The sequence below is a fragment of the Patagioenas fasciata genome, chromosome 3 (assembly GCF_037038585.1).
Source record: "Patagioenas fasciata isolate bPatFas1 chromosome 3, bPatFas1.hap1, whole genome shotgun sequence".
NCBI classification, from domain to species: domain Eukaryota; kingdom Metazoa; phylum Chordata; class Aves; order Columbiformes; family Columbidae; genus Patagioenas; species Patagioenas fasciata.
In genome coordinates this window covers 4,616,897-4,634,763 of record NC_092522.1, presented here as the reverse complement: position 1 = coordinate 4,634,763, position 17,867 = coordinate 4,616,897, and the positions used below count along the sequence as shown (strand labels likewise).

At 41.3% G+C, this 17,867-nt stretch overlaps 1 protein-coding gene across 2 annotated transcripts in view; it reads right to left on the bottom strand.

The window, feature by feature from the left end:
• Positions 1-17,867, bottom strand: part of PLCB1 (phospholipase C beta 1) — a 367,047-nt gene that overhangs the window by 272,122 nt on the left and 77,058 nt on the right. The gene's annotated exons all lie outside the window — the stretch shown is intronic.

Genomic DNA, 17,867 nt, shown 5'->3' with positions numbered 1-17,867 from the left:
TTCTTTCTAGAATGCCTTAATATTTCTGGGCAGGGAGCGTTTGGAAGGAGGAAGGATGCTGGAGACAATTCCCAGCTGCAGATCCCTCCAAGCACACGCATTCAAGCGGCCTTGCGCGGGTTCTGCCAGGAGCGAGAACATCCGACCTGATGTAGAATCACTTGACAATCCTAAAGTACATCTTCATGCCGTCTGCCTCAATACACCAGCATTTGGATTAATAGTCCATGTTGTCATGGCTTGATTACATACTAAACACAGTCTAAAAGTACTTGAGCAGGAGAGTGACCACACGACAATTAGAGCTACGCATTTCAACCTTCCGGTAATTGCAAATGCTGTGCAGAGAATTTGAAATCTCTGTGCCGGACAAAGCTACTACAATTTTTTTTTAATTCCAAGGACAAAAGAAAATAATCTTTTCTCATGAACATGTTCTTTTGCCACAGGTCACTTTGTATCCTTATTTCTTTTGCATTTTAAGAGACTCCTTTCTGTACAGTTCTTGCAGATCGTTTGTGTCTATTAAGACATAAGCTCTACCAGCAGATTTTCATGCGAATGTACATTCACAACCTTCCCCTCTGTCCCCCATACCAATCCCAATCCTGTTATAGTACCATGCAACTTGCATAAGTATCTTTCCCCCTCTTCATCTAGGCTGTCTAGAGGAAAATTGGACTTCAGAAATCTTCATTTTTTTGCTCATACTTGCCTGAAACAGGACAAGGGGGGAAAACTTGCAGGGATTCGGAATAAATATCAGCAGGGTCGTAAAAGGTGGTATTTTGTAACCCTCTTTAGGAAATCACCCCCACTACACCAACACACAAGGAAGGACACAAGCACTGTTCCGACAGCACTGCGGCCTTTCAAAGGGATGGCTGATGGATGGGCAGAAAAGCTTGTCCACAGCTGTCCCTGTTCCAGCTCAGGAGCATCCGATGGTTTGTGAACCCAACGTTCAAGGCCCAGTTTGAAGCCGATCTGACTTCCAGAGCTGAACTACACTGATCCTTATCCTGTCAAACACGGGCACAATTGATGCCAGGAGTTAAGGCAAAGCTCAATACTGAGTGCAGAAAAGCCCTTAATGCACCAAACTCTGGGTAATCTCACTCTTCAACGAGACACCTGTGTGAGGAACATCTAAAAATTGCAGAAGACAGTGAGCACTGCTCTCCATCTCCCAACATGACTGGTCTCTCCATCTCCTCACATGGCTGGTCTCTAGGCCTGCATGGCACCAGCTTTGCACCAAAGTGAAACGGCTGCGATGGTGAAAAAGCAACGCTGAATTTTACCAAGCACAGCTCTGTCTCTGGGTTTCACAATAACATTCCCACATTCACATCATCCCTCTCTCAGTGAAGTTTATGACTCGAGTCCCAGTGATGCTGCAGTAGTGCAAATATGCCTCTGCATATTTTACTTCTGAAATCTAGTCCATGCCACATTCGCATCTCAAAATGCAGCACAATACTCTTAGTGCTTGTGCAGCCGCTACAAATTATTTGCCAAATAAATCAGAATTGTTGCCCCTCCCTTTTCTTTGAAAGCAGCACTGGGAGAAGGGAATGCCTCTGGTACTCCCTCAAGTTGCTCTTGTGAAACGTGACAGTGCCAACTACATCACATTACCACCTGCAATACATCAGCAGTGGAAAGCAAACTTGCTGCTTAACATGTTAAATATGTATATATATATATACACAAAAATCAGAGAGAAAAGAGACGAAGAAGCACTATTAAATAGCTCTATGTGCAGGTATAGAGTAATAGAATCACAGCGTGGCAGCAGGTGCACCTTTAAATAGAACAGGAAAATGGCCCACGGGAGGGCTTATCTTTGAGTTAACGCGGGCAGCCGTTCAGATACCGGCACATGCGAAATGAATGAAACACGGCAGCGCTACACTTGGGTTCATCACACTCAGAGCAAGAACTCAGGTGGGGAACAGGAGATTCACGACATAATTACAGGGGGAAGGAGACCAGACAACGCGGCACGAAAGGTAAGAAAACGAAAAGGAAACGTGGTCTTTGGGGTGAGAGGCCAGGGGTTATATTTGCCACAACAAATAACACCAGTGCACCAAAGCAGTCTCCAGCCCACTGTGAAATGTTCTACAGAAGGTACAGGCACACACACAGCATGTCGCAAAAATCAGATTTTGCCAACTGAAAGGACTGACAAGCACTAAAAATAAAGGCTTTAACAGCAAACACATGAGAGAAATGAAAGATGCTGAAGAAAAATGGATCTTAAACAATGATGCTGAGCCACACACAGAGTGAATTTCAGAAGGTTTTTTGTTGGATTGATCTGGCATTTTAGCTTTAAAAAATAAAATAAAAAAGATAAACAATCATTTATTCACTTCCACAAGTGCAACTAGACTTCCCGTAACACAAACATAAAAAAACACTTCAAATGGAATAACACACATTAGAAAGAGACACAGAAAAGGAAAAGGCAACAATCAGCAGCCCCAAGGACAGCATAAGGAACCACCAAGACACTTGCAGAAAATGGGACAGTCTGAGGATCCAAGACCCAGCAAGGACAGTTTAAGAAGAACAGGGGAAGAGATTTGTGGGGCTGCTTTGACAAGACCAGCTGGCATGGCTGTAGGAAGGGTTGATCTGATGTAGAAAGCAGGTTTTATAATCCTGTCCCTATAACCCTTTATATTCCTCTTTGACACAATAATTTAATTTGGGGGGGATTCTCTCCTGGGTGGTAATTACAGAAGCCACCATCAGGTATCAGCAAGGAATGGTCCAGGCTCCATAAATACATTTTGTATGTATGTTCAGCTCAGCAGAAGCAACAGCCCGATAGATGTTTTAGCCTATGCTCTCAAGTAGATGAGTGCAGTATATAAATCCATGTAAGTGACTCTGCAGGCAGCATTCAGCAGGGCGGAGATAAAGCAGAATTTGTAATGTGCCATTTCTTAGAAGTTCTTTGGTTCAAAAATACCAAACCTCCTGGAATTCTCTGACCCCTGGGCACTTGCTTTCATCTTTCAAGCAACTAATTAAGGGGGCAGGGAGCAACTTCCTCCCAAAGGAGTGAAAAGACAATTTCCTATTTCCCTATTGCAAAATGCGGGCAGACTTTTGTAAAGGGAAAATACACTTAAGTACCGGACAGAAAAATGCCCCATTTCCTGTGCAGCAAAACAGTCCAAACCCTCCTCTGTTTAATTCACCAGGAGTTTTGCTACTGACGCCCTCCGTGCAGGCCTGGAAAGTGCACTCTGTGCTGCCCGAGGCATGGAAGCTGTAGCAACTGGGAAAAACACAACCATCCAAACACCACCACACCTCTGCAAGTCCAACTTTTCCCTCTTCAGAGACCTCCAGTCACTGCTGTTGCGACTTGTTAATCTTGCAATAGAGTAACATCTCTTAATGCAACCAGTAGATTCCCCCCAGTAATTTGTAATACGGAAATTCTGGAGAAGTGAATTATTAATCCTACTATGTTTGTTTTCAATTAGCAGACACATTTATATAGGCCTAGATTGTGCAATCTTGCTTTTATGGGTGAGCACACACTCACTAAAGCAATAGATTGCGCAACCCTCAGTGCCTACTTGAGCACTTATAATTAGGCCCTTCTGAATTTAATATAGTAACACCAATTTATACCAGCTGAGGATCTGGCTCACTCCTATTTTAAACTGCCCAAAATGATGCCAAGTGAATCACAGCGCCTTGGGAACTCGGTTGTGACGTAACCCAAGCTACAGAGCAGGATCCCTTCTGGATCCCACTGGAGAGCTCTGCTCAAGGGCCATGGGCAGCACGGCGGGCTGAGAGCGGGATCAATGTCCTCCAAAACTTCACAAAAACTATGTCAAGGAGACACAGCAAAGCGGGTGTGCGTTACAACAGCTGCACGAGTTAGTGGGTCCAGATATCTCACGACTTTACTCACATCCCTAACAAAATTAATTCCAGTCTGCCCAGAGTTCTCCCTGGGGCTGAGCAGTTGTGTATTGCTCTGGCCTACGTTGTTCAAGCTCCATTTTCACATCCCGTCTGGTCAGATGTTCTTTTTTCCCCATTGTATGAAACCTGCAACTGTGGAGCACAGTTCTCACAGTCACGTTGCTGTAGCCTTTGCCATTTACGGGTACGGTCTAATTAAACTCTGAAAACCCATCTTCCACTTAGCTTTAAATCTATTCCTTCTAGTTTCAAACATGAAGAGGAAACTGTGTGCCTGAAAGCTTATCTAACTCTTCCCAATGTTACCAGTCGATCTAATGGGAGACACAACACTCAGCCTTCAAAGTTGCTCTGACATAGTGCTAGTAAAATAAACTGTGCAAAACTAAGCCAGTTTTGTAAACAAGCACCATTGAGTGCTACTGGATGGCAACATCTGGTGAGAGTTCTCAAAGGGAAATGGCCATTTTGCTGAAACAAACTTCAAACAGAGACTTAAACATCTTCTGTTGGGAATAGTTAATCATACTGAAACGTTTCTTTAATGGAGAAAGACTCGGTTTTATCATTTTCTGAACATGAAAGTATTGAATACTTCTTGAAGCAAAAAATGTATGCAGTTCTGGGTTACTTTTATTTTTAATCCGTATTTTAGAAGTGTTATTTAAAATAAAGCTACAAGTGACTTCCTTACAACCTGTTGGAAAGAAAACACTAAGATCAACATTTGAATCTGATCAGGAACAACTACAAGCTATGCTGAAGAAATAGCTGGTCCTATAGATTCAGAGTAAATAAATACGCAAACTGCGCAATTTAAAACCATTTACAGAATACACGTCATTCAGATTTCATAGATTTTGACAGTGTAGTGATAAATCCACCACACTCAAATTAAGTCCAGAACATTTAGTGTTAATTTAGAAAGGGTGCTTTCACAGCTGGGGGATGTCATATAGAATCCCCCTGTTAAAAACATATGCATTTTTTTCCCATTCTCATTAAAAATAAATAGAATTAAACACAGTGATTTGTCTCCTCATCCCAAAGGAAAACTGTGGAGGACTGGTGAAGTTGATTTAACAGAAAAATGCATTGGTGGTTACAAGAAAAAACAGTAAGGCTGACAATGACATTAATGGGAGCTGAGCTAAGGTAGCGCTGCGTTTCCCTCTTAGAGAATTCAGAAGCTGCATCCCACTGGAGAGAGCCAGTCCCTGAAGAAACTGTCTCCATGTATCCTCCTGGCAGCTCACAATTCAATTATCAGGCATCAAAATCACAGGCTGTGTCAATAAGAGAGCAGCACAGCTGCACGTACACCCTGAAGTCAATGGTAAAACTCTCTCTGACAATAGCAGTCTTTTCCTGCATAAAGTTGTTCTTCACGAGTTTTACTACCTTCTCACCCGCTCTTTTTACCAAGCCTTTGAAGGTTATTAGATTAATACTGTAGCGTGCCAACCTGCCCAAAGCAAGCAGACCTCTTCTAGCTGCTTGTAGCTGATGCTCCCCTCACAGAGATGACAAAGAAGCAACCGCAAGGCACTCAAATAACAGAATACATACTCAGGTTAGACTGAGCACATATTTCTAGATTAGCTTCCCCAAGGGTTATTAAATCTTTGTGTTCAAATCTGGTTAAAGCAATTCCTGAATTCTCTGCCTTCTAAATATGCATTACAAAATGCAAAGCCTGAGACAAATCCTCCACCTTGGCACCCAAAATGAAAAACAAAGTGAGAGACACTGAGAGGCAAGAGACATAAACACTTTGCTGCCTCCACTACTTCCTTCAAAATCACTTATTTTCAAGCTCTTCCATTCTGGCCAATAAACACTGGCAAAATGGAAACTTTTGCAAAAATCACTTGAACAAAATGATTTGTTACCACCCAAAATCTGAACCTGAGCTAAGCTTTATTGGGTGGTCATTAACTGCTCTTAACTCAAAAATGGTTGGAGGACCTCTGCACCACTGAGGCAAGAACAAGTATTTATGGTTGCACACAACTGCTCTGGGAATAAGCTCCAAATACCTCCAAGGTTTCTTTGCTTGCAGGTTCTCCTTGAAGTGTCGAGTTACACAATATGCCTATTGAAAGGCCCTTATAGCAAGCACTCCTATAGAAGATCAAGCCACGGACTGAAAAGTTTTTGCCATCTTAATAACACTGTGTCTCTCAGAGTGTATCCCCGGAGATATAGGAACAGCAACATTTTCTAGTACAGGGAAAATAGTCTGCAGTCCACATGAAGCACTGGGCTATTAGCATGAAAATTCCTTCTCATTTTTTTTTCCTAAGTACCCTTTTAATAATGAAAGTAAAACAAGTCTCCTGCATCTAAGCATATAGTTCTTTGCTGCTTCATTAAGGAAAATTTCATTTACTTGGATTTACAAATGGTATGGCTAAGCAATCTAGAAATTGGCGCACAGATTTCACAGTATAAGTCTTCATGCAAAGAAATAGTCAGGAAGTAAAGGAACATGCAGAGGTAAAGATTTGTTTCCTGCCTTTATCACCGCAAGCTGAGTGAAGGTCACACCAAAGAGTCAGAGTATTATGATCAGCAATCATTCGAGATTTTAAAAGTAATGCTCTGAAAAGACAGAAAATTCCTATAACAAAAAACAAAACTACTCTCCCCCCTCTTCAGCCATGTCCGAAACTACAGTTCTAAGTCCAAAGTCGCCAGTGCATGATCAGGTATAAGTTCAGTTTGGTATATAAAAGCTACTCCTTTGTTAGTCAGTGTATCGCTATATAATCCACAAAAACAAGCCAGAAGCCTTAATCTTGCAGCCTAAATACACAAGACGATCAGCGGATGAAAGGAGAAATGGGTATGTGAAGTAAACTCCTAGCAGGACAGAAGAAAACAGTGGCAAAGCTGAAAAACTGTCTCCATATCTTAGTCCCACACTTATAAGCTGCATCTGACTGTGGTACCCTGCAGTGGGAAATCCTGCACCAACAAGAGCTCATCTCTCAAGTTCAGCAGCTTGAAACTCCAGGTTTCTCATCCAGACAACTTGGTTTTCCTGCAGCTGCCAGTGGGAGTCACACGGACAAAAGCACCTTGGATGTAATGGTTGGAATTGGTTTGGTTCTGCTAAAATTGCTCCCGGGGAGCTGCTCGTCCCACACACACAACTGGGTAACAACAGGAGGATAAGGAGAACTGATGAGATGTGGCCATATTCAAAAGAGAAAGAGCTGGGGGAGGACCTGCTTCAAAAGAAAATACAAAGTATATTGTAGGCAGCCTTCATAATGGCACTTGACTGATTTATATTCACATAACTGAGAACAACCTGGAAATTTTTAGCTTTCGCATCACAAGGAAAAGTATAGTGAATTGAAGTTTTAAGCAGCGGATTAAAAAAGCAGTATTTCTATTAAGAAACTTCTCTTTTCATATCAAAAGTCATAATCATGTGTCATTATGATGATTAAACAGCTTCCCGGCAAGGGCCATATCATATTTTGGGGGTGATGTTTTTGTGCCATTCATTATTTCTCTCTGACCGGGAATCACATAGATCAGTATTGTGTTTTTTCCTTTGGAAGCGAGTGAAGTGTGTTATTTTCGGCAGAGTACCCAAAATAGCGAAGAGCTGGAGCAGAGACTTTCATCTCAGGCGGAGGAGCTGCTGTACAACTCCTGCCCACTGCCCCACATCCCTCTGCCACCTGAGGCTGCAGCTCCTCCTCCTCCAAACCTGCCCACAAACACAGATTTTTCCAAGACTGGACAAGAGCAAGTCCTTTGAACTTCTTTAAAAGTCCCTTTCGACTTACGCAGAACATCAACACATTTACGGCTTTGAATTTACGTTTTTAGAAAAGCCCAGAGCTTTTGGTTGCTTTGTATTAAAACAATAAATACTTCTCATACATGTAAACAGAGCAAAACTGGGAGATTAGGGAAGTGGATTTGCTCTCCTTCCTACGTAGCAGGAAGAGTTGTAAGTTTAGGGCTCGACATAGCAATACATGCCCTACTTAAACGCCTGTGACTGCCGTGCAGGGATAAGGTAAAAGGATAATCAGCTGAAAACTGTAGAGAAGCACAAGGTATATTCCTGCCAGCTCCTCCAGCTAAGGCCCTGGCATGTGTTACTTAACTGGAAAATCCACAGTTCAGGCGCAGTTCCAACTGGAGAATCCAGCTATAACACTGATGCTTAAGCACTAAAGACAATAGCTGAAAACTCACAAATTGACCTTGGTAACTAAAGGCACTTTGTGTTTCTAGAGTCCAAGGTTTGGTTTCTAGGAAGTATTTAAAGCTGAAACTGCACTAAAAGATGTATTGTCAAGGTTTCTCCCATAGACAAAAAAAAAATCTCTTGGGATCAGTTATTTTGCCAGCATAGTTGTTATTACAGGGTGAAGATTTCTCACTGAGGTTTTGAATAAATCATCCTGGTTTTACATCTAATCCATACCAGACCTGGAGACTGAAGAAAACCTGTAACATCTACATGTTAGAAAATGGGAAGAAAGGGAAATGACCGCAGCAGCTGTAGGCACATTAGTCTGACAGGCAAAGCTTTAGATCAGATGATGAAAGGAATATAATAATGTGAAGGTAAAACAACAAAAAAATAAGAGACCGCATGAGCTTGCCAGCCAGATCATATCTAACTAACCTGAGATATTTCTTCATGGCACAGGAAGCTCTGAAGAGCTTCTCTGCCTGAATTTAGATTAATTATGTGAGCCAGAATTGATACAACGTCATGCAAAACTCTGGTCACCAGTACACAGCTGAATTTCACTTAAAGGAGGTATGGAGAGGGTTTCAAAAGCAACTGCAGAACTGGGAGTATGATTTTAGTAGAGGAGACTACAAGAGCCTGGCTTGCACAGAACAGAAAAAGGAAGGCTAGGAGGGGTATGATTATTGCCTATAAATACGTGCATTGCATAATCAGTTGAGAGGAACGGGAGTCATTGAATCTAGAAAGAAATTAGAATTGAGCTAATAGATTCTAATAAGTATGGGCAAAATTAGGACTGCTTTTCTTTGGATGCTGAAAGCAAAAATCCCTTTTAAAATTGAGTTTGACGTGTTTCTGAATATGAAAATAATACATGCACTAAACAATATCAAAAACATAGAACACACACAGAAAATCTTTTCCGATATTACAGACCTACGGGAATCATATTTATTTACAGCTAAATCCTTAACTTCCTCCCTTTGCTACTTACCTTGTAAATATAAGTGAGTTTAGGATATAGTTATTTGTTCAGTGTTTATTAGGGAATTAATGAGAGGGCAGTAAGAATTTCTCACTAATTCACTTTATACGAGCTGTAATCATTATTATTTTTGCATGCTCCCAGGTTTTATGGATAAGCGCATCTTAAAAATCAAAGCAAAAGAAAGAGAATCCCCAGATCAGAATCAGTGGGTGAATCTCTGAAGGTTTAATTTACATTCATCTACTATTAATATGAATGCATCATGTTCTTCATTATTATTTTATAAATCTCTAGCTAGATCTGGGAAATTATTTTTATTAAGGTATTTGCATGTGCACGCCTCAAATTCTTCTACTCTTGGCAACTGCATTTGAAATTAGAATTTACACTGAAGGAGGAAATACGGGTCATTCTGCAAACACACCAGAGCTGAAGTCAACGACAACTTGTTGGAAGACCTTGAGCTCTTGCCAAGCCACATTTCCCAAAATATTTTGCCCTACGCCACACTCAAGCCTCAATTATCAGCTACTCTGTCCCGCAGGAGCCAGCTGCTCCAAGCACCAAAGGCACACACACAAAACATAACCAAGTCATCGTTCAGTAAATAACTTGGTGACAGACAGATGTGTGATTAGGTTGCCTTATCTTTAATTAAACTGAAGAATGCATTTTTCTCAATAGGGACTCCAGCCTACACGTCAAGGGCGCTAATATTTGGTTGTGTTCAGTATTACACTTGGTCATGCTGTAACACACTCGTAATTTTGCATTTGGTTCGTTACCTCAATCTAACAGTTTGAGGGCTGTTATAAGGGGTTTTCCTTTTGCTGTGACTTGTCTCTACTTATTGACAGCACACACACACAAAACATTTTTCTCTCCGATCAGGGCACTCTTTGCTCTTTCCTGTTTATTTTGTGTTCCAGTATGCGGAGTTAAATGCAAAGCAGCCAACCCAAGGTTAACGCTGTTATCTAATGATGTGTCCTTATTTAGCAGTTAGTTTTACTGCAAGCTTCTGCTCTCTCCCCCACAAATGTTCTCCGTTCTGTTCTCTGGAGCATAATTATTCTAAGTACCTTTCCCCCAGCAGCAGCATGTTAATACTTCTTGGCTTTTCAAAAGGTGACCTTGAAAGTGATCGAAATGCAGCTTGAAGAAAGTATCAAAGGGCTCAGTCCTCACAAGCGACTGCAACAGGAGATTTGGACCCACCGACTGTGTGGATCTGTGCGACCGATACACCCAAAGTTAGAGAGATGTACAGCACAACACCGCAATCTCTGCTTTTTTGAAACACCTCCGCAGACACAACCAACCTGCAGCCCCAAATGGCATTTAACACCCAGGAGCACTGAATATTTCATATTATCAGAAAAACTGTATCACTGCATGTGATTTGTCCACTGCTCTCCATTGTATGTCAGCTTCTCATTTCTTTAAAAAACATTAACCATTCGGCACGAAATAACCATGCTGGGTGACTGCCTGGGCTGGGCTGGTTGTTTTCATTCTTCAAAGTAGCAGCCAAGGTGATTTTACCTGTTTCCTCAACTGAAGCCGCAGTTTCTGCAATAAGGCATCTCTCTCCAAAGGAGATGAATATAAGCCAAAATGGTTTGGAAAAGATGTTTTATGCCTGTTCAAAAAAATATCAATTACTTCTTGTCTGTGGGAAGATCTAATGCTTTCCTGCTTGGAGAAATACCTCTAGATTTTAACAGCCAAACAAGTCATCTCTTTCTACCAGACCTGTGAAAACACAGCCAAGTTTAAGCAAACTACAACACCAGAAAGTCTCAGCTTCCACATAAGGAATATAAAAAACCTGTGGGGAATATATGTTCGTATTATTCTCAAAATGTACAAAGAAACCAAAATAAAGTTTATTCTAGTATTTCCTAATTTCTAAGTGGTTGACGTCGCAGCCAAAGTAATCTCTTAACAAGTGTCTCATTTCTTTCTAAATGAAACTGCATCTGTAATAAAATCATTGTTAAGAATCAGGACTAAGAATGAGTGTGTCTTTCAAGGCAGGCGAGGCAGGCTCCAGAATAACACGAAAAGTGCTGCTAATGGGTAAAAGCATGCTAGTTAGAAAAAGAAAAAACTTTAAAAAAGCCTGGCAGACTTAGAAAATGGATGCTTTTGCAGTAATTACGTGGATGGAGAAATAGCTATTTTTGTCGACATCTTCAAAGAAACTTTCAAAGTTATGGAAAGTAAACAGAGGGAAATCAGCAAGCACAGTGGTGGGGTTTTTTCCCAGAAAAATGGTAGTTTGAAAAGCAACAATGAAAGTAGATAAATCTAGTTAGGAGAACAACGAGAATGGCGTTTGGGTGGAGGTTGGGTTAGTGAAATCACCTACAGGGATTTTAATTCATGCACACATCAGATGGGGCATTTCGCTGGTGAGATGTTAACTGGAGCTTGGTCACCCTTGAGGTTCCCTCCCACAACACATGGCCAGGCTGGCCCTAAGTCAGCACAGCAGGGATGATGACACAAGATACTCAAAATGAGCCCGTCTGACAGCTGAGCCCATTGGAAGACAAGTGGCAGGGGAGAGAGCAAATCAACAGAAACTTGTTACAAGGTCATATTTATATTGTTTGTGGTCAACTCTTGCAGCTTTATGATGACAACTGTGATATTTAGGGTTATATTTGGTGATTTTTTTAAATTATTATTTGTAAGTCCAAGCTCCTGTACAGGAATTAGAAGATTAAACGTAGAGTGTGATGTGTAGTAGGACATACAAGAATTTAGGCACGTATCTCCCGGCTTTTATGTGTATTCAATGAAAAATACTTTATCCAATTAAACCAGACTCTCGGGTTCTCATGATCTTTCCCCAGGTACTGATGAGCGAACTCTGGTCCATCCAGGCCACATTTCACCACGTTCCCTTAGTTTCTGCAGGGCGTTTCAGCTGAAACCATCAGCGCAAATGCACAAAGCTTCTCACACAAGGGTCAAGGGTGACCGCAGCGAACATGTTTTACTTAATAACACGCAAACATTAAATGCACATAAACCTTGATGCAATCGTTGGGTATGTGAAACAGCTGCTTTCCAGTAACCCTGGTTGTGGCCTCACTGGACCAGATCTGGAGGTATTAGTCAATACAGCTAACAGAATCCAAGTCTACGCTGCCACAAAGAGTTTTTCCCATTATGTATGAAGTGCTAAGTAATCTTATTTATTTCCTCAAGGCAATGACTAATGATACAGAATTTTGTGCAACTCTATATTTCACTGCAGAGCAATTAGCCAGCACAAGGCCAAGCTTTAAAAAGACATTTTGGCAGTGTCTCCTCGATGGCACCAGCTGATACGCCCTAAATCCCGACTTAAAAAACTTCCTAACATAAACACGGTTCTTACTGTTTTCTGATAGTGTTCCCATGCGTGAAGAGTTTTAAGAACTTTGCTATAAATGTAGCAATTGTCTTAAAAATAAACAAACAAAAACCAGAAGGACTTGTGAACCTCTTTCTTTCACATCTTCTACAAGTATTTCTGTTATGGAACTTGCCTCTTTCTGCAACAAAGAAAATCCCCCATGCAGATACATGATGATGTAAAACTTTATACTTCTTTTTCGATCTGGATTATATCTCCAGGATCTTTCAAACCTGACCCTAAACAGTATTCTGTGTATCTTGGACAAAGATGTCATGGAATGCCAGTTTCCTTTCCTAAAGCAAATACAACTTTCCTTTCTCTGTAACATCTAGTTTACCTGCCAGTCCAGACCAGAATTTACCTTTTTCAACACAGAAAGTCCTCTTAAAATCTAACGGTGTTTATCTGTTCTTTAAAATAAGTTTTTATTCAGGTTAGTAGAGGCTTAATCTCTCTCAGTGGCCTCAGTCTTTTAAAGGGGATTATTTACCGCCTCAGTTAAAGATGACGAGAATAACACAGCCAATTAAAAAAAGATGAAGGAACCGGGCTTTTCAATTAAACTTGAAATTACCCTCAAACTACATTTGCAACTATCCTTATGGATAAACAAACCTTAGCCAATTATTGCAGCAGCAAAACAAATTAAGATACAGTATGAAACCAGATTAAACATGAGATTAATTTCTTGAACAAGTACGTGCCCAAGACAGCAGAACTCTTTAGCAGGTTGTTTTTACACAATTCAGCGAATCCTTGTCATTACAGCCCTAAAAGAGGAATAGAGATCACCAGATGTTGTGAAAGCTCAAATGTTTCAATCCAAAGTGGTTTTAGCCCCAGTAGGAATGGTATGTTATTTTTTTTCATTATTTTGAATAATTTTTGTTCTGTGTTTAACAAACTAATTTGTGCTTCAGAAAGATCCTATCAATATTTGAGCAGCATGTCTAACCTTCACCAAATAAATCAACCCATCCAGACTTTATTACCCCGGATATAGTCGCTACATTTGATCATCTCATAAATTATTGCTCACCTCCTATTCTCAGAAGATTTTGAATGATCCATTATGAAGCAAAAGCCTAAATAATGTAATACTATTTTTTCCATTGATGCCATATAGTTTTCCCCACCTTCAAAATGCAGAGTTAAATAAAACCGCAGGCTGGCCATATCGACTGCATTCATTTCAGAAATATTGGAGGCGTTTCTTTGTTTTTCCTAAACTCGCCATATAGGGACAGGAATCCAGATGTCACCTTTTCCCCCAGCAATAAGTGCCGAGGACAGAGACCCGCAATGCTGAGAGTATTTCTCAACATCCTCTACTGCCAGAGCACTTTTGTTTCTGAAGAGGTTTCTTGCTCAGACTCAATGCCAGGCAGTAGGAAGGAGCAGGAACGACTCGCTTCCTGAATGGATTTAAAAGGGAAACGCTGGAAATAGCTAGAGAATTACCATTTACTTTGGCTACATAAAACCTCCTAGAGTTTCCCTGGAATAATGAAATCCTCCCCAGGACTGTCTTAGCACGTTCCTGCATTTGGCAGCTGCTGCAAAAAGGGTTTTGCTTCAGGAGCAGATGCAGCGATTCCTCTCGCGCTATCCCATATAAAACATCAACACGTGCCCTGTACATGAGCAGCACACACACGGCACATATTATGGGCTGTACATTTTCAGTGCTTGCACTGTGCTCCTCAGTTCATTGCTGCTGGGACTCACCACCACTTCCCAAACCTCTAGACAAATTCAGAGGTTGTAAAAGAAATGCAGCCCAGCTCATGCCTTGCTCTGCTTACAAATCCAGGAGCCAATCATGCATTTGGTAATAAAAGGGGTCCTACGGGCCTGCAAAATCATCACTCCTCCCGTTGTGTGCATATGTAGCAAGTCCTCGTTTCTCTTATCTTCCAACATCAAAATTAGATTGTTTCCAGAATGCTAAAGGTTATACAAACAGGAAAAACAAACAAACAAAAAAACGGAAAATGGATTTATTTCTAAGAATTATGGTAGTAAATGCCCCTCACCACAGGCCTTCATACATCTGCATTTACAGTTTCCTGAGCACGAAGAGATGTAAAAAAATCTGATGTGAATTTATTATATAATTTCTATGGCTTTTATGGAAGACATTTTAACAGTTGTCTACTATGCACACAGGTTAACATATGCCTCATATATTATGAAGGTCATATCCCACCCAATGTAAATCTCAAAGTTCAGCATGCCCCAAATTAAATTCTGTAATGACTGCTAAAGACGACAATACAATCTGTAATGTCAATACCATACTGTAGTCCATGGTTATAATTTGTTAGGTCAATAATTCACCACAGTCTACTAAACTTAGGACTGGCTTCCTCAAGAGTGCTAAAATAAATGTTTAAAGTTTCCCAATAGCATATTTATAGTCATCTATAATTAGCTCTGCAGCATTGCAGAAATACATCACAGAAATTATACATATAAATCAGATCATGATCTCCATTTCACAGTTATTCTCTGAGGACTGGCATAAACAATTGCAAAACCTTCTCTAGATTGTGACAGCCTTAATCCACAGCCCAGTTTGTACAGTCAGTGAGACATCTCAGGGTTGTGTTCTCCTTTGACTACATCAAGAGTTTGAGCAGAAGTCAACAGCCGATTCCTATTTAAGAAATAATAGGATAGGTCCTCATTAGAAAACTATCTGATTTCACCTTTAATTCAGCCCCAGCAAGCAATAAAATAAAATAAAATGTTCTCTGTTAGGCAACCAGGACTTTCACAGCATGCAGAAGTGCTGGCTGTGATTTGTGGTGGTTGAATGCTTTCAAAGGCTTGCCTCTACCTTTGGGATAGATATGAACTCCACGAAGGGAAAAAATAGACAGGAGAAAAAGCCTAGCTGGTACATGTTGATGTACAGCAGCTCAAATTATACTGCATACTTCTAGATTCCTTTTTTTCATCTCTATGCCAGGAACAATTGGCCTAAGGCGAGACTTTTTATTGCAACTTTTGGCAGATCCAGTCAATATCCATGATTTACAATTATGCTTTGTGCCTGTGTGTGTGTTTCTGCTGCAGTGTCTCTAATTCTCAAGTCCAGAGAGGACTTCGCTATATAATTATTCAAAGTTCATTTAGTAAGTGATGCAGATGCAAGATACAGGACAAAAATAATACCAGTCAGTATGAAATTACATCCCTAACAGCACTTCTGCATCATTTCTCTCTAAGCAGACAGTACACGGCAAGATAGCATAAGAAAACCTCTGTGTGGGCTTCAGACCCTTTTTTTCACGTTTCCATCAGTAACTCAAAATCCTTTGTTTCCCTGATCTACAGAGACTGGCAGCAGCCTGGACCCACGCTTGCAAAATCCCACTTGTGCTACCGTACAGCACAGAACTGACATCATAGATATCGCTTAGGAAAAAAAACACAACAGGAGTCCTGTAGGCCCATGTTTTAAGCAGAGCTGACTCAAATAACATTAGAGATCTCAGGAATAGGGCAGGGGAAGCGCATGGGAATTTGCGTCTGCGTTCTTGGAGTGTTTGCTCTGAGCAACTCGCCAGTGTGTCAGTGTCAGGATGGTGCTGTCACACACTGTGCTGTGCCAACGGCTTTGCCTTTGAAGGCAAAGTTACTCCCGGTTTGGGAACAATCCTGGATTGGGGGACAAGCAAGGAGCAGGAGGAAGCAGAAGAGCTCAACAACAATGGTTTTTAAAGGTGTTACTTGTTAAAAAAATTCAAGTGCTTTGGATGGAGGTGAAAATAATTCTTTAAAACCCGATTTGTCCTCTTAAGTAACAAAAATATATATACCTACAGCCAAACCCCATTTTTCTTTCCAGACCAAGATGACAAAGCCTACAAATCTGCTGCCCAACAGCACTAGACCAACAACACCACAGCCAGGAGGCACCTCGGCCACCTGCTAGAATAAAGGGTCCCCAAAGAAAAAGCCTGTGATCTGCACCAGGGTGACAGGGACAGCACAGGTTGGGGGACAGCACAGCTTGCCATCAGAAGACCTGACGTAAGCAGAAAACAGTTTATTACCCAGCCACGTCCGTGCTTCTCCTCTCTTTGGGACAGCCAAAACTTCCTCCAGAAAGATGAAAAGGAGGGTGAGGGGGAGCCAAAGCAATTTCAATATCAAGTTCACAAAGTAAAATACACTCTGTCTGTACTTGCTTTCAGGGCTCTTTGTAAGTAACCATGTCTTGATGCATCTCCCTTGCTTTCACTCAGACATGCTCCTTTTTGCCAGCATCTTGTAGCTAGTGATAAGTGTAAGCTTCAGGCTGGCATTTGCAAATGCACGGAGTGTGGGAGTTGCTCAGCTCCCCCTGGAATAAATGGTATAAGTACTAGCAGTGCTAATGGAGGAAGGCGGCCAAGAATAATCCCTGTGAGACATGAGCCTGTACGAATTACCTATCCTGCAAGGACTCTTGGAAGACAGAGGAGCTTTGGCAAAGCTGCACTCTGAACATTTCTTTCTAAGGCAGCATAGCAACAAAATTAGTGTAAATGAATAACAGCAGACCAAAAAGAGCTTCGGTAATATAATTTTGCTGTGCGCTAAATATAGTTCAAATGTGTGCATTCTGTTCTGAAGTGCAACTCTAACAAAAAGCAAAGGATAACTTTTAAACCCTATTTTAGCACTTTTCTTAGCACATCCTTTCTAAAGATGAAAGGTCGCCCAGTTTTTGCAATCCTTGAACAAAATATTGCAGGGTGACACACTGCAACACAAATAACTTTAATGTTGCTCCACCATCAAGAGCAGCAGTAGAGTTCAGCACTTCATACAGCGTCCACACAGCGATTATAGGAATCAAAACTGGATGAAAAAACTGATCCTCAGCAAGCATGAGAATGGACTAGTGGAGCGCTAGAGATTCCTCAACAAACCCTGTGCAAGTTCTGCTTCTCCTACCTTAAGCAGGGGATGGAAGGAAATGTACTGCTAGTTTATTCACGATTGTCTCACCGATGCTGAGTCTGAGTCGTGGCAGAACCAGGTTGATGTTCCTGCTAAATCAGGCTGCAAGACACCTATTCAGGCAGGCAGGACAGCTCTTGGCTGCTCTGGGAGAGAAGTCGCCATGCACCTACAGAACTGCCAGTTACGCTTCAAAGCTCGGCTGAGAGCACCCACCAGCCCTTGTCCCTGCGTCCACAGGCAACATAACCTCATGATCTCAATCCGATTCCAACAGGAGAAATAAAAGTTCACACAAGCTGCAGAGATGAGTT